Below are 14343 nucleotides of genomic sequence, written 5' to 3'. Positions count from 1 at the left end.
CCGGATTCCTCCAGGAGGGTGTTGTTTGGATCTGGCTGCTGTGCTCCACTTCTTTCTGCTGCAGCCGTTAGAGTTGAACCCTTTGTGTCACTCTGGCAAGATGTTTTACTCCTGAATCAGCTGGGTGGGTCTTGCCTCTATCCTCTTTGCAGGGAGTTCTGCTGAAGGGTTCCTCACTGGGCCTGCACTCTGGGTTGAATGAAGATCCGCGGGGCCGGGGTGGTCTCACTCACTCTCCGGGCCTGCGCTCTGGGTCTATTAAGGATCCCGTGGCCCTCGGTCGTCTCACTCACTCTCCAGGCCTGCGCTCTGGGTCTGTTCAGGATCCGGTGGTCCCAGGTCATCTCACTCACTCGCCGGGCCTGCGCTCTGGGTCTGTTCAGGATCCCGCAGTCCCAAGTCGTCTCACTCCACACAAACGATTTTTGTGAAGCACCTATTAGAGTTTCACCTTCTCTGTTCACATAAGGAAGCTAGATAAAGCTAAAAATAGCTAAGCACTTTTGCCCAGGACCAAGCCACCAAACAGTACAATCAAATTTGAAGTTCCCAAGTGTCTATCAGTTGCTAATATGCTCCCCTAAACAAACTACATGCACCCTAACACATGTGGCCAGGAACCCTTCTACCTACCAAGGCTTCAGCCCTCTTTCTGCCTGTTGGATCAGAAAGTCTTTCCCTCCCCTCTGCTTCCTTCCCTAGATTTAGTACATGCCTGGCACACAGGGATTACTTAGAATGTGCTGGCTGAATTGAAAATACACAGCTCTGGGGCCGGAGAGATGGCTCAGTAGAATAAGTGCTTTTCCCTGGCAAGCGCAAGGCTCTGAGTTCAATCCCCAGTTCTGAAAGAAAGAAAGAAAGAAAGAAAGAAAGAAAGAAAGAAAGAAAGAAAATACACAGCTCTGCAATGGGAAAACTACAGTGCATTTTTTTTTTTGTTGGCATGAGCTCTAACTTACATGTACAGATGTATGCATACTGGACTCCAACTACGTATAACACCATCATCACTCACCACATGGAGTCACAGGCGGATAATCACCAAAGAACAATCACAGAGAATGAATGTTTCACATGCATCACAATTCAACCAAATTTCTATAACATCCCTATTTAACATCCTCAAAATATCTCCCTGAATGGGAAGATAGCTGAATTAAGAAAGAAGATTGGACTCAGGTCAACAATTTCTGACACTGCCAGTGAAGCAGGAGACCCAATACTATTATGGATTACTGGACTCTTTTAGAATATTTTGCTGAGTTACACACCTATAATATTCAAATAATGGAACTTAACAAAAAAAAGGGGATACAGATGAATGTCCATCTTGTATTTGTGTATTCAAAATGGTTAGGGTAGATATATAGTTACATTCTCTTAATGAATAGAGGGATTTGTTCTAATAGTGTTTGTAAATAGGATATCATGTCCGCATCTTGTACAGCAATTAACCACTAGGAAGAATGCATGCAGTGTGTTAATTATTGAAACTGTCCTACCAATTTGGTTTGAAACTGTCTCATTGCTATTTGTTTCTCAATAAAATTATGGGGAGAAAAATCTTGTTTAATAACCTAAATAAAAGTAGGTATTGTCTCCAGTACCTGTGGAGACAATGATTTAAAAAAAAAAAAGAAAGAAGATTGGGGGCCAGCCAAATAGCTCAGCAGATTAAAGCAGGTGTAGGGGCCAGGGGTTCAATCCCCGGGCCTGCTGTGCCAGCCCTGCCCCTGGGGTGCACTGAGACGGTGAGGTGATTGAGACTGAGTGTGGACGCACGCGTCTGTAATCCCAGCTCTTGGGAGGCTGTAAACAGGTGGATCACTACGAGTAGGATCTAACAGTGAGATCCTGAACAACCTGTAGACCCTTCCCTAAAATACCAAAAAAAGAAAGAAAAAAAGAAAGAGGATTGGTATCCCAAAGGATATACACAAAAGCTCAGAATATTTCACTTTGGAATCCTTTGCCTTATATTAAGATATTTCTGTAAAAGTTTATCTATGTTGTCCTAAGAAATTGTCTGCTTTTCCTATTCTGACTCAATTTCTTTCCATAAACTGTCGATAAGCAGAGCTGGTTTTCACAAGCTCTGGAGCCTTGGGAAATTTATCTAACTTCTATCAAAATCTATAAAAACAAGGATGCCACTCCTGAAAAAACTGGGTGCCACTCCTATTGTAACAGAAAATGCCCACCTTCACCCCAGCCAGTACACTTCAGCTTCTTAGTTGCCCAGGTAATAGTTCCTGTTCCAGTTCTAGTTACTCCTGTCTCTTAGAAAGGGCTGGCTGGGGCCAGGGAGCTGGCTCAGTAGAATAAGCATTTGCCAGGCAAGTGCAAGGGCCTGAGTTCAATCCCCTGTTCCGAAAAAAAAAAAAAAGAAAGAAAGAAAGCAAGCAAGCAAGCAAGCAAACAAGCAAGCAAGCAAGCAAGCTGGTCACTGTCATGCATGGCTGATCACTACGAGGCTCACTGTATAAACTAATCCCTAATTGACAAGCCATTCTGCCTCTGTACTTCCTGCCTGCTTATCTCATATAAGCCCTAGACCACCAGAGATCAGGGCCTGACAATGTAAAAAACTATGCCTCAAATCCTAGGTGTCATTTCAGTGTTTCTGCTTACCATTTCACTATGAGGCAAAATAGCTGGTACACAAATGTTGCTCAGTTAATGTTAAAGGAAATGGAATCTGCTTCTCTTTACTTACCTCCTAAGATGCAGGACCATAACTTCCTCATTTGTGAAATTGAGGAACAGTGCTCTACACCTTTGATTTCGTTGGAAATTAGTCAAGTCAGACATCTAACATGAATGCAGGTTACAGATGGGTTCAATGCTATTCTCCCTCCCTACCACCACACAATTTCACTTTACCCAGAATTCAACGACTGTAATGAAAGTAAAATGTTGACAGTTAAACAGATCAGACCCACAAGTGAGTACTTGTATGCAGTAGCTGTTGTCGGAAATTCTAAATGTACAATATACCTGCGGGGCAGAACAGCTAATCTCTATATCCTAGCATGACACAAAAATCTGCGCTTACCCGACACATAGGGCCTCCACAGCCAAGAAGAGCTGTGGCCTTCAAAATGCAATGTAATTCACCATACTAACAAGCTAAAAAGGGAAAGCCATATGGTCATCTCAGTTGGTGCAGAAAAAGCAGCTAAGGAAATCAAACACCCATTCACGACAAAACACAGCAAAGTAACAATAGGAGGGGACCTTCCACAAGGTACCCCAAAGCTGGGTGGCTGGCACAGTAAGCCATGAAGACTAGTGGGGAGCAAGGCAGGTCGCTCCCTACCCACACTGCCCCAGGATCCTCTCATGGACAAAACCAGCAACAGACAAAAACACAAACTGACTGGGAGAGAAAGAGTTAAACTTGGTGCCTGGAGAGGATGTGATCATCTATGTGGAAAGTGCTAAGCAATCTACAAAAAACTGCAAAATCCTCCAATGAGTCAGACCAGAAAAGGGGCATCCTGGGGAGATGGAAGCATCTACCGTATACCACAATCATGTGCTGATCAGAGTTCATCAAAGGAGACTCCAAAAACCAGAGAATCTGACTGTGAACTGTACCATCATAAAGCTGACCAAGTAAGGCAAGAAGTGCCCTAGCACTCACACACCAGCAGACGGCACCTGGCTAGCGCTGAATTCGTGCTTGCTATACATCAGGAGCTGGGGTGCCCCCTCCTTAGGGGAGAGCTGGAAAGCCAAAATGGTCTTCAGGAATGATGTTTCAGTAGCACAAGGAAGGAAACAGTATCCACAGGAGGTGAGAGACCATGACCAGGACTCCACAGTAAACTGTGTACAGACTGTGGAGGGGCAAAGGACATACGTTTAGAATCTACAATAATGTTAGAACTGAAGCTGCCAAATATGAAAATGCCCTCTGGTATTACAGAGGAGGAAACTGAGGCCTCCCAGAGAGGAAGTGGCTTGTCCAAGCTAACTTAAAATTTCTACCAAGGATCAGAGTGATGAGTTTTTCAAAATGGGATAAATACCAAGAAGCAGTATATAACTGAATATGTGACTCACAACATCAATAATAAGCAGATCGACATGGAAACTCATGAAGCATCTGGTCAGGAACTGTCCTAGAAAATACTGCAGATTGGATCTGAACCCCAGAACTGTGGCTCTTCCTACATTGAGTTGCTCCCACTGTGGACGGGAAACCACAGTGCATGTTGAGATGCCCTGCCCACAGACCATACACCTCGCCTATGACACCAGTACTACGTAGGCTCCCACTTCTACCCCAAACAGGTGCAACGTCCCATCTGCAGATCCATCTGTATGAGAGGAGCCTGGAGCATCTCACTGTCTTTCTCAAGACAGCCATGGTGCCCATCAAAGGAAGAAAGTGGAGACCTGACTGTCAGCAAAGCCCCATACCATACACCAGACAGAAAGCCCAGTCTCTCTATCACTGGCTCACTCTTGCTCTGCTGGTGGCTCACAGCCTTGCCTTCCAACTGCAATGCTGAGAAACCAAGTGATGCCTCACTTACAGAATCATCTAAACCTCTGCCGAAGCACCAAGTGTATTTTTATCTAAAACTCATAGTACAAAGGAGAAACGTTCTACTCTAGGCTCCAAGAGTTGTGGCCCTACTCAGACTTCTCCATTTTCACTTACTTTTGAAAAGCAAAAGTTCAAAAGCAACATTACCATTGAAGTATTCATAAAATGAAGATTTTCTTCCTCTATTTTAAAGCTTTTACCCACTCGGGTCAGAAACAGAATTTTCCTGGATTCCCAACTCTTCCTCTGCCCCCACTGCCAAAAGTGGTCCAATATGTCCCTCCCTCCTGTTTCTCTATCACATCTGCCTCCTGCCTCCAACCCCAAGCTACGGCCCAGTCAGCTGCCCACCTCCAGGGCCCACCTGTCTGCCACCCTCAAGCAAATAAAGCTGCAGCTCATAAGCTCAGGGCAGAACATTTATCAAGAAATAAACCAGTGGTCAGCATACTCTCAGAAGAAAATAAATCTCTCCCCTGGCACAGGAAAAGGAGAAGAAAAACAAGCAGGGATGGGACTTTAGGTGTGATGGAAATTAATTGTAGCTCCAAATCTTAGAGGCTAAAAAGTAAAATGTATTGTATCTCCTACACACACACACACACACACACACACACACACACCTCTGTACACATATACACACACAATAATGGAGTTAAGAGTCACTCTTCAACTTTTAAAATTCTATCAATCTTTAGTTCTCCAGTAAAGTCCTTTTAATGAACACTGAGTAATTTTATACAAATGTTATAAAAGTAAGTTAAATCCAGCTTTTTATATCAACAGTAAGGCAGTTTTAACACTAAAGAAAGATCCCAAAACTCACTCCCCAAAAAAAGTACATTTAGCTTTGCTACCACACAGGTTAAAAGGCAGAAACGAACACAGGCAGGTAAGAGCGCTTGGGAAGCTGGTTAAGGAGGTCAGCACCTGAATGAAACTCTTTGAAGACGTCCAGGGACTTAAGCCATTCCAATGGCCTGAAATCCTAACTTCTACTTCCTGGCAATTGATCTTCTACAAGCTTTACCTTATGAAAATTTCCAAATCATCTTCACCCTACCCAACTTAAAAAGAAACCCAGGGATATAGCTCAGTGGCACAGTGCCTGCGTAACAAGCTCAAGGTCCCAAGTTCAACTCCCGGTACCAAAAAAATAATTATAAAATGAAAAGAAACCCAGGCCCCTAAGACTACTCTTTTGCCCAGGGACCTGGACCAGGAGCAGTTAAGGTGCACAAATACCTCTAGTACTCCAGCCACTCTCCCACCCGGTGCCTTCCAATGAAAGGACAAATGACACACGCAGTGGCAGACATGCTCCTGGGTCACTGGGGATGTTCTGTGGCAGCCCAGGCACACATCTGTAAAGCATGCCAGAAGTCCTGGTTAAACACCCTACCCAGCTGACTGCGCTGCTCCTGCCCATTCCACTGCCCTCGCCAACCATGGGAAGCCACCACCAGCATCATCCCAAGGCGGTTCTCCAGGTCCCAGTGCTAGGGCACCCTTGGACTCAGAGAAGCTAACAAAACTGCCTATTTCCTCAGTGTCCCTGTTGGGCCATGCTGCCCATTCTGCCACCCAAATGAGCCCAAACCAGAATGGCTGGCCACCAGCTCCTCCCTAGTGCCAACAACACAGCACTGCCTCTCCTGCCAGTGCTCACCACGACTCCAGCCCTCAGGTCCTCCTATCTTCCTCTTCTTCTGTGACTGCATTGCTCCCCCCACATCGTAACATTCAGTGCTTCCACTAAGCCTGCCCAGTGCCTTTGCCAGTATGAGCAACACATTGACTGGGGAAGAGAGAAATAACAGTGAGCTGTGGGCTAAATCAAAGCCAGAGGAAAGACAAGACTGGCTTTCCACTATTCCCACTCTGTTTCAGAGGCAAAGTTGCCCTGGCTGCTTTGCCCAGGGAAGGCTCAGAAAGCAACTCTGCCCAGGAGCACCAGGCCCGGGGGGCCACCAATGCTAGCCTGGTCCACCAAGGTCAGGCCATCTGCGTGATATGGAAGGTCGTCTCAGCAAGCTCAACTCCAGACCCCATTTGTAAGTTGATTCTCTCAATCATCACTCACACTAGTCACACAGAGCATCCTGCCTGCTGCCCAACAGGGAAATTCCAGTGGGAACAGGTCAGGTCATTGCCATGAGGCTGCAAAGGCAGGCACCCAGCTTGCTGATGCTCAGGAGCAGGAGCAGGCGAGACAGAGGGAGAGTAGCCTGCTTATCCCGCCCAGTACACTAGGGGCTGCTCTGAAATTCCTCTCCACACTTCCCCAAACAGGATGTGTTCAATCAGTGAGTCATGAAAAACAGGGTATTTCTAGAAATCCAGTGAGAAAGGAAGGTGTGGGAGAGAATTTCTAAAGAGAGTACACAAAGACAAGATGGAAAGCTAATTACAAACTTGCAGGGCTGGAAGTAGGCTGCTGAACGGGGCCTCTGTGAATGGCCTCACAGCAGCCAGCTGCCCAGATGCTAGACTTCCACCCATCGAACTCTACAGGCCCAACAACCAGCTGCACAGACCCATCCTCCTGCGCCTCTGCTCCCCAACCCAGGCAGGCAAACCCTGCATAGCCCAGAGATAGATGTAGCTGTGGCAGAGAGCAGCAGCCTCACAGCCCTCACACTCAGACCTCTGGTCACCAATGTCTACTCCACACCTCCCCCAGCGGGCTCTGCAACAGAACTCCCTACTTCTGACTCCTCCTCACAGTCACCAGTGCCCCTGGGAGACCATTAACACCATTCCCTCGCACTGCCCTTCCCCAACAGCAGCAGTGACAGCTAAGAGGCACCCTCCCCACATGACAGATACAGACCAGCTCCCACCCAGCCTTTCTTACTGCTGGGTTTTTGTTTGTTTGATGCTGGTGGTACCAGGGGACAGAGCTACATCCCCAGCTTCTTTTATCTTTATTTGTGTGTGTGTGTGTGTGTGTGTGTGTGTGTGTGTGTGTGTGTGTGTGTATGTCTCACTCAGCTCACCCTGGGGGCAGGGCTGGTGCAGCATGAGATGCCAGGAATTGAACCAAGGTCCCTGCATGCTTGCCTAAGCAGGCACTTTAGACCACGGAGCTATCTTGCTGGCCCTTACTTCTTACTTTGAAACAGGGTCTCCACCAGTCTTGTTGGTTGGCAGCCTGGTTACTATTGCTATCTCTCATTCCCCACACAAGGAAGCAAAGAGGCAGCTCCATGTCGGGAGGAATTGTGAACTGGGACTGGCTGGGGGTGGATTCTGGCTTGGCAGCCTGTGTCCAGTGATCCAATCACTCCCTCCTCTCCAAACACAGGTGCAGAGAGTGCAGTGACCCACAGTGCTGCTTAATGCATTAAATGCACTTAACATTTGTTGAGCACTTAATGCCTGGCACAGAGTAAGTGCAACATAAGCATTTATTAAATAAAAGCAAATCGACAAGCCTATTTGCCCAGAGCCACTTCGGTAAAGCCAGCATTTGAGCTCAGTCCAGCTGGCTTTGGGCAGACAGATGTTCAAACCACTGCATGGCTAAGGTAGAATACAAGTGCCACAGGAAACAGGCCGTCTTGACCCATCCCTGCATTTGCCACCCAGCATGCTGGTCCCAAGCTACCATACATGAGTATTACTTAAGAGTGCAATCTGAAGAATTTATAAAAAGTTATTTCTGGAAAGGCATTACAGACACTAAAGAGCTGCTGGGGCCTACAAAGAAACAGGCCACAAAGAGCACCGAAGACTCTCCTCACAGTAATCCTGGGGTCTGGACTTACAGTCCTTCACACTGACAAAAACACGTTTCCACAAGACCATCTACAGAACAGGGTGACAGCAGGTGGCAGCGACAGCTTCTCAGCTCCTCACTCTCTGATGGACTCTTCAGCACCCCAGCATAATGCCAGCCTCCATTGTAACTGTCACAGGATGTCGATAGCTATCACCAAAGCTACCGCCAGGGTGAGCCTCCCCACCCTCCTGGACAATGGCCGGATGAGTCAGACCATTTAAAGCACTATCTCCGAATCTCTCTAATGAGCCACTGCCTGGCCCTGACTGAGCAAAAGGAACAAAGAGTGGAGACAGGCAGCACTCCGCCTTCCTTGCTGGCAGCACTCTGGAGATGTGGAGACTGCATGCAGCCTTGTTGGCGACAGTGAGCCACAGGAAACAAAGCTGCAGCGGAGACACATCCACCTGGAATTCCATTCTCTATCCTTTCTGCACAAGGTGAGAATCAGTCATTCCAATAGTCATACTTTCTGAAGAATCTACACTTCCTAATTCAACTTTCAAACTACAACCCTCTAAGAATCAAGACCTCATGGGCAGAAAACAAGCTTTTAAAGAACCTAGGGAGCCACAGCTGCAGCCATGTAATGTTTCCCTCCCGCAACCACAGCTGTTTCTACAGAGCACTACTACATACCTGACAAACCCTCAAAGCAATGTGCTGAAGGTACTTGACTAAACATGATCTAAGCCTATGTTCCTGCAAAGCTATGGTCTTGACGGGTGAAGGCGAGACAAAAGATGTATCATGTGGGCTATGGGGAAGCCCAGGCAGGAACTGGCAAGAGGAAGCCTCACTGACCTGGAGGAAGGGCAGGTCTGAGCAGGGAAGGGGGAGAGTCAGGAAGGTGACCAGGGTAAGAAGATGGTTCTGGCTGCTGGGGCTCAGGGAGGTGAAAGCCAGATTATACAGGGCTATTAGTCAGTCTGCTCACTATTCAGGTCAGAAAGGCCATTAAGGCATCTTAAAATCAACATATAGGGTCAAATCTTTGTCTATGGTAAGTAATTCAGTTGATAAATGCTAAGGGGTAAGTTGTTCAAATGAAGGGAACAGGTCCACAGACTAAAGTAGCAGGACCGGGTGTGGTACCACAGGACTATAATCCTATCTAATCCCAAGGTCAAGGCAGGAGGATCACAATTTTGAGGCTAGCCTAGGTGATTTAGAGAGACCAGCTCTCAAAATAAAAAAAGGGATGGGAATGTAGCTGAGTGATGGAAATCCTGGCAAGACCCTGTATCTGTTGCCCCAGTAGCAAAGGGAGGGAGGAAAGAAAGGAGGAAGAGAAGAAAAAAAAGGAGGTAATAACCTACAGGAGAAGAGACAGGAGGCAAGCTATGTGATTACACATGCGACTTTCCAAAGTGTCCTGGGTAGGAAAGTGTTGGGGATCAGCTTGGACACGACTATAACATCTCCGAGGCTAAAGTCAGGAAAGTCTGAGAAGAAAGAAGGCTTGGAGGTTCCAGCAGCCGAGCGAGACACCTGAAGCCCAGGAAAGGGGAATAAAGAACAGAGTACCCTCATGGTGTGTGTACAGAGGGCAGGTGTCTGGGCATCTGAGCAGGGGCTGAGCAGAGCCCATGTGTAAAAGATGCCAACTATTTTACACAACATACCCTGCCATTTTACTGAGCTGGTGGCAGGGACTACGTCACAACACAAACTCAAGCTTGCTCAAAGTCTAAGCTGTCACCACGACAAAGTCAGACGTGACCTATCAGTGCTAGAGTCGATCCCTCTTGACTGAACTCAAAACAGAGTCCAAAATCCCAGGGAGGAGGAAACCGTCACCTGAGCCCTGGAGGTACTGACTCTCCTACAGACTGAGGACTGCAGTGCCCTGCAACCCCCTCCAGCAGACAGAAGCGCCCAACCACTGCTTTTCCCTCCCTGCCATCCCACTGCCTGGAGGAGGAAACGCCACTGGCACAAGAAGAAAAAGGAAGGAAGCAACTGAGGGAAAGTGACCAACCCAGAACCACAAACCACCAGCCACCATCCCCGCCAGAAGGGACAGGACTTGTGCAGCCTGGAGGCCCCATCAGGAGCTAGCAGGGCCTCCTCGTACACCACAGTGCCAGGTGACACCACCCACCCCAGCACCCTGGCTGGAGTGCACATGAACTAGCTCGGTTCAGACAGTTCTTGCGGTCAGATGTGCAGGCAGTTCCTAACTACCTCCTCCAGAGCGCAGTAGATTTCCTTGCCTTCCCTCCCTCTGCAGGTAGCACAGGAGCTGTGGGAACTATATTTAGCATCTCAGTTCTCAGCAGCAGAGCCAAGCCACGTGCTGGAGCTGCTCCCGCTCCAGCCAGCCACCCCTCCCTCAGGAGGCTGAGCCTCCTGGTAAAGCTGCCTGAGATGCAATGTCCACCTCTGTGGATCAATCACAGCAAGGGCTTTTTGTGCAAATGACACGATACCCATCCCCAGAACTGGGGCCCAGCCTGTGGCTCCTGGCAGAATAAACTCGCCTGCCTGGTTCTCCAGCCACAACCCCACTTTGAGTCATCTGAGTCCCTGCCAGACACACAGCAAAGGAACCCTATTTGCTCCTGCAGGTTAGGGCTGAATTCTTGTTGTCATAGCAACTGTAGCTGGAATTGTTCCTTTATGTATCTGTTTATGCTGATACTGCGAACTCCCAGGAATCCAGGGCTATACTCACATTAGTAAATGCCCCATGCTGAAGAGGGACCTTCAATAGAGGGCAAACAACACAATCATTGCTTCTTGCAGAAAACCTGTAACTCTGCCCAGCCTCCACCAGAACCCCTTGTTCCTATCCCACACTCATTCTATCCCAGCCACACTGACAACCATTAGAGATACAGCATTTGGTCATGGTTCCCAGGCCTAACTTAAAGGGGAGCATGGGGAAAAGGACCTCCAGGGCTCATGCCCCTCCTAAAAGGTACTCTATGTCACTCTCCCCACATAGATTCTCAGGGTCTGCACAGGCCACTCATCCTTCCACAGAGACTGCCCAGCCCCAGCTACAGAAGATGCTGAAACGTCCCCTCTGGTGCTACAGCCAAGAGGGGGCTTTCAGAGGTCTGGCAATGTCACAGAAATGCAGCAGGAAACAGGACTCCCAGTATACATCAGCACTGTGATGATAAAGCTAAATCTCAGTTGTAATGCACTACTTAAGAATAGTATGGCTCCTAATTTCAGTCAACTAAACAGTATAAATGTACATATTAGTTATCAATGGAAATGACTAGTGGTTAAGTGTGCCAGGTCACAAACATCCTGTCATCCCCAAGAGTCTGAGAAAACCCATGTTTCAATGGCACCACCATCATTTCTCACATTTATACATTACAGACAAACGCCTATCAAGCACAACACAAAGCACATTGTCTATCCGCCTTAAATGGGGTCATTCCCACTGCAGCCACCCCAATTACCCTTCCCCCAAAGGTAGAGACCAGGACCAGCTCCCACAACACAGGATGCAAAGGAGCAGGGAAATGGGGACTGCAATGACTGAGTGTTACTGAGCTGTCATCCAAAATCCCCTTCTCTTCTCAAGGATAACACCAAATGCGTGGGCAGGAAGGAGAAACAGAAATCTCACAGAGATCAGAATACTCACTGTAACAGATGACATGAATATATTTTTAATATGGAAGGAAGATAGGAGTCACTCAAAAAGATGTTTTATCCCCAAGATAAATAATTCAAGGGCTACATAGCTAAAGAATACTTCTTTATCAAACACATGCTACTAATTAGTGCCTTCTGGGAACATTCAGGAATTCCTAAAACTTGTCATTAAAAGATTCACCCTGTTGCTTTTAAATAATTCCTGCTGCACAGATCAAGTTATCTGGACCATATTCTCCAACCTTGCTATTTACCTGCTAAGTATGAATAGGCAGCATCTCTTTTCAGAACAGCTAATACCACTAGTATTAATAGTAACCAGTACTACTAGCTTTCTTCTGACATAATGTGTGAATATTTCTGTTATCTGTCCTCTACAGTGTTTTCCAAAGACTGTAACATGAAACAAGCAATGCACACATAACACATGCTCTCCCTTTCCAAATAGTGACATTCAGCGTGTAAGCTCAGACAATGAAGGCACAGACACACACTGACAAATCCCAAGCCCACACAGTGTTTAGATGTGATAAAAATGATTACACAGCATCTACCTGGTTCTGAGAAACAGAAACAGCATTCACTCTGCAAGAGTCTTAAGACTGTGACTCAAGTCTCAGGGCTACCACAACTCAATATCTTACTTTATGAAGCCATTAAGCCTCTGGGAGGTGGCTGTCTTGGTGTTTTGAAAATAGTAGAGTGTAAATAAAAATAAGAGCTTATCTTAAAAAGAGAAAGAAAAAAAAATGAGCTCTTGCTCTCAGGAGTTTGCAGCCGCTTTCAGGAAATAAGAACACAAACACAGGAAGCAGGCCCACTGAGAGAATGGCAAAGCTGCTGCTCCATAGCAGACTGGCCCTGATCAACACCCAGGGAGAGAGGCCAGAATGAGCTCCCACAAGCCCTCCACCTACCAAGAAGCCTGGGAGAGCTCCCTGCAGCCCCCAGGGCCATTCCCCAGTAGACCATCTTAGTCCTCTGTAATCCAACTCTAACAATACATGTGTCCCCTGAACTCATGTGTGACTTCAACATTAAAACCAGCATGGACTGGAAGCAAAGGTAAAGACACCTGGTTCCATGTCATATAAATCCCAAAGAAGAAAAGGCTGTTCCCATGGGTAGCAAATGCACGGTCACTACAGCAGGCAGATATCTGCACATGGCTGTGTGAGACACGGACCAACAGACAACTGACTTTAAGACCCCTTACAATCTAAATATTCTGTCCCAGCCTGACATAGGTTCTGCATTGTCTTGGACCCAGTGCACTAACCCGAAAGTGAGACAAAAGTTTTCCATAAAGGGCCAGTTGGTAAATGCTTTGTAGGCCATGCAAACCTATCTCTGCTGCAGAATTCTCAAGCTTTTGCTTTTGTTTTATCCCACAACCCTTAAAAATCATAAACAGCATTTTCAGCTTACATTTTTCACATTCTAAAACATAAACTTCAACTCAAACTAGCCCCTCCATGTACTACTCAGATGAAGTTCCCACAGAGGGAAGTCAGACCACACCCCAGCACAGAAGGGCTGTGTGGACACCATCATGCTCCGTAACTGTGGAACACTTTATGTGTCATAGCAGGGACACCAAGTTTGTCCCAGGGGTGATCTGTGGGTAGATAGAGGATAGACAGACAGGTGGACGGACAAGAAAGCCACACAAAGTGAGGCGAAGAGAAGCCACTGAAAGAATTCAAAGAAGCTGGTATTGGCGTGAGGCAGGAGGACTGTCATGAGTTCAAGGCAAGTGTGAACTACATCAGCACAGTAATCTCAAAAAACCACATGTATAATACAGAGAAGGAAAAAAAAAATTTTTTTTTGTTTTATTTTTTTAGATACCGGGGATTGAACGCAGGACTCTGCACTTGCCAGGCAAGTGCTTATTCTACTGAGCTATCTCCCCAGGCCCAAGAAAATGGTTCTGATAGATGGGGAATGTTAGGGAAGGTTCACTGGAGAAAACATATCATCAATATAACTTTTATGATGAAATTAAGTATTAACTGGAATGCTTTATGGAGCAGAGACTTCAATAAGTTTTTTAAAGATTTTCTTCTTTCTCTAATTGTTTCAAAGGATGACATGACAACCTCGATTCTGCCAACCAACATGAGTTCATTTCTAAACACACAGCATGTGTTTAGAAAGCAAGCCTTCTTTTTTTTTTTTTTTTCTTTCTTTCTTGCAGTACCGGGGATTGAACCCAGGATCCTGCGCTTGCCAAGCAGGCACTCATTCTACTGAGCTCTTTCCCTAGCCCAGCAAGCCTTTTAAATGAAAGTCATGGGCCAGTGATATAGCTCAGCAGCATAGTGCCTGCCTGGAAAACACAAAGTCCTGAGTTTGATTCCAGCTACTAAAAAAA

General features: G+C 46.7%; 1 protein-coding gene across 3 annotated transcripts in view; it reads right to left on the bottom strand.

Annotated features, from left to right (window-relative positions):
• The window catches only part of Asap2 (ArfGAP with SH3 domain, ankyrin repeat and PH domain 2), a 153978-nt gene that overhangs the window by 115536 nt on the left and 24099 nt on the right, over window positions 1–14343 (bottom strand). Inside the window, exon 1 of one of the 3 annotated variants that reach the window (XM_023702401.1) lies at window positions 8332–8350. The exons of the other annotated variants lie outside the window; for them this stretch is intronic. The gene's annotated coding sequence lies outside the window, so the exon portion shown is untranslated. Of the gene's footprint in view, window positions 1–8331; window positions 8351–14343 lie in introns of those variants that run through there. 3 annotated transcript variants of the gene reach the window in all.

Source organism: Octodon degus, unplaced genomic scaffold (assembly GCF_000260255.1).
Source record: "Octodon degus isolate 3935 unplaced genomic scaffold, OctDeg1.0 scaffold00151, whole genome shotgun sequence".
In the NCBI taxonomy this organism is placed as follows: Eukaryota; Metazoa; Chordata; class Mammalia; order Rodentia; family Octodontidae; genus Octodon; species Octodon degus.
Note: the sequence above shows the minus strand (reverse complement) of the source record. Positions and strands in the feature narration are given on the sequence as shown.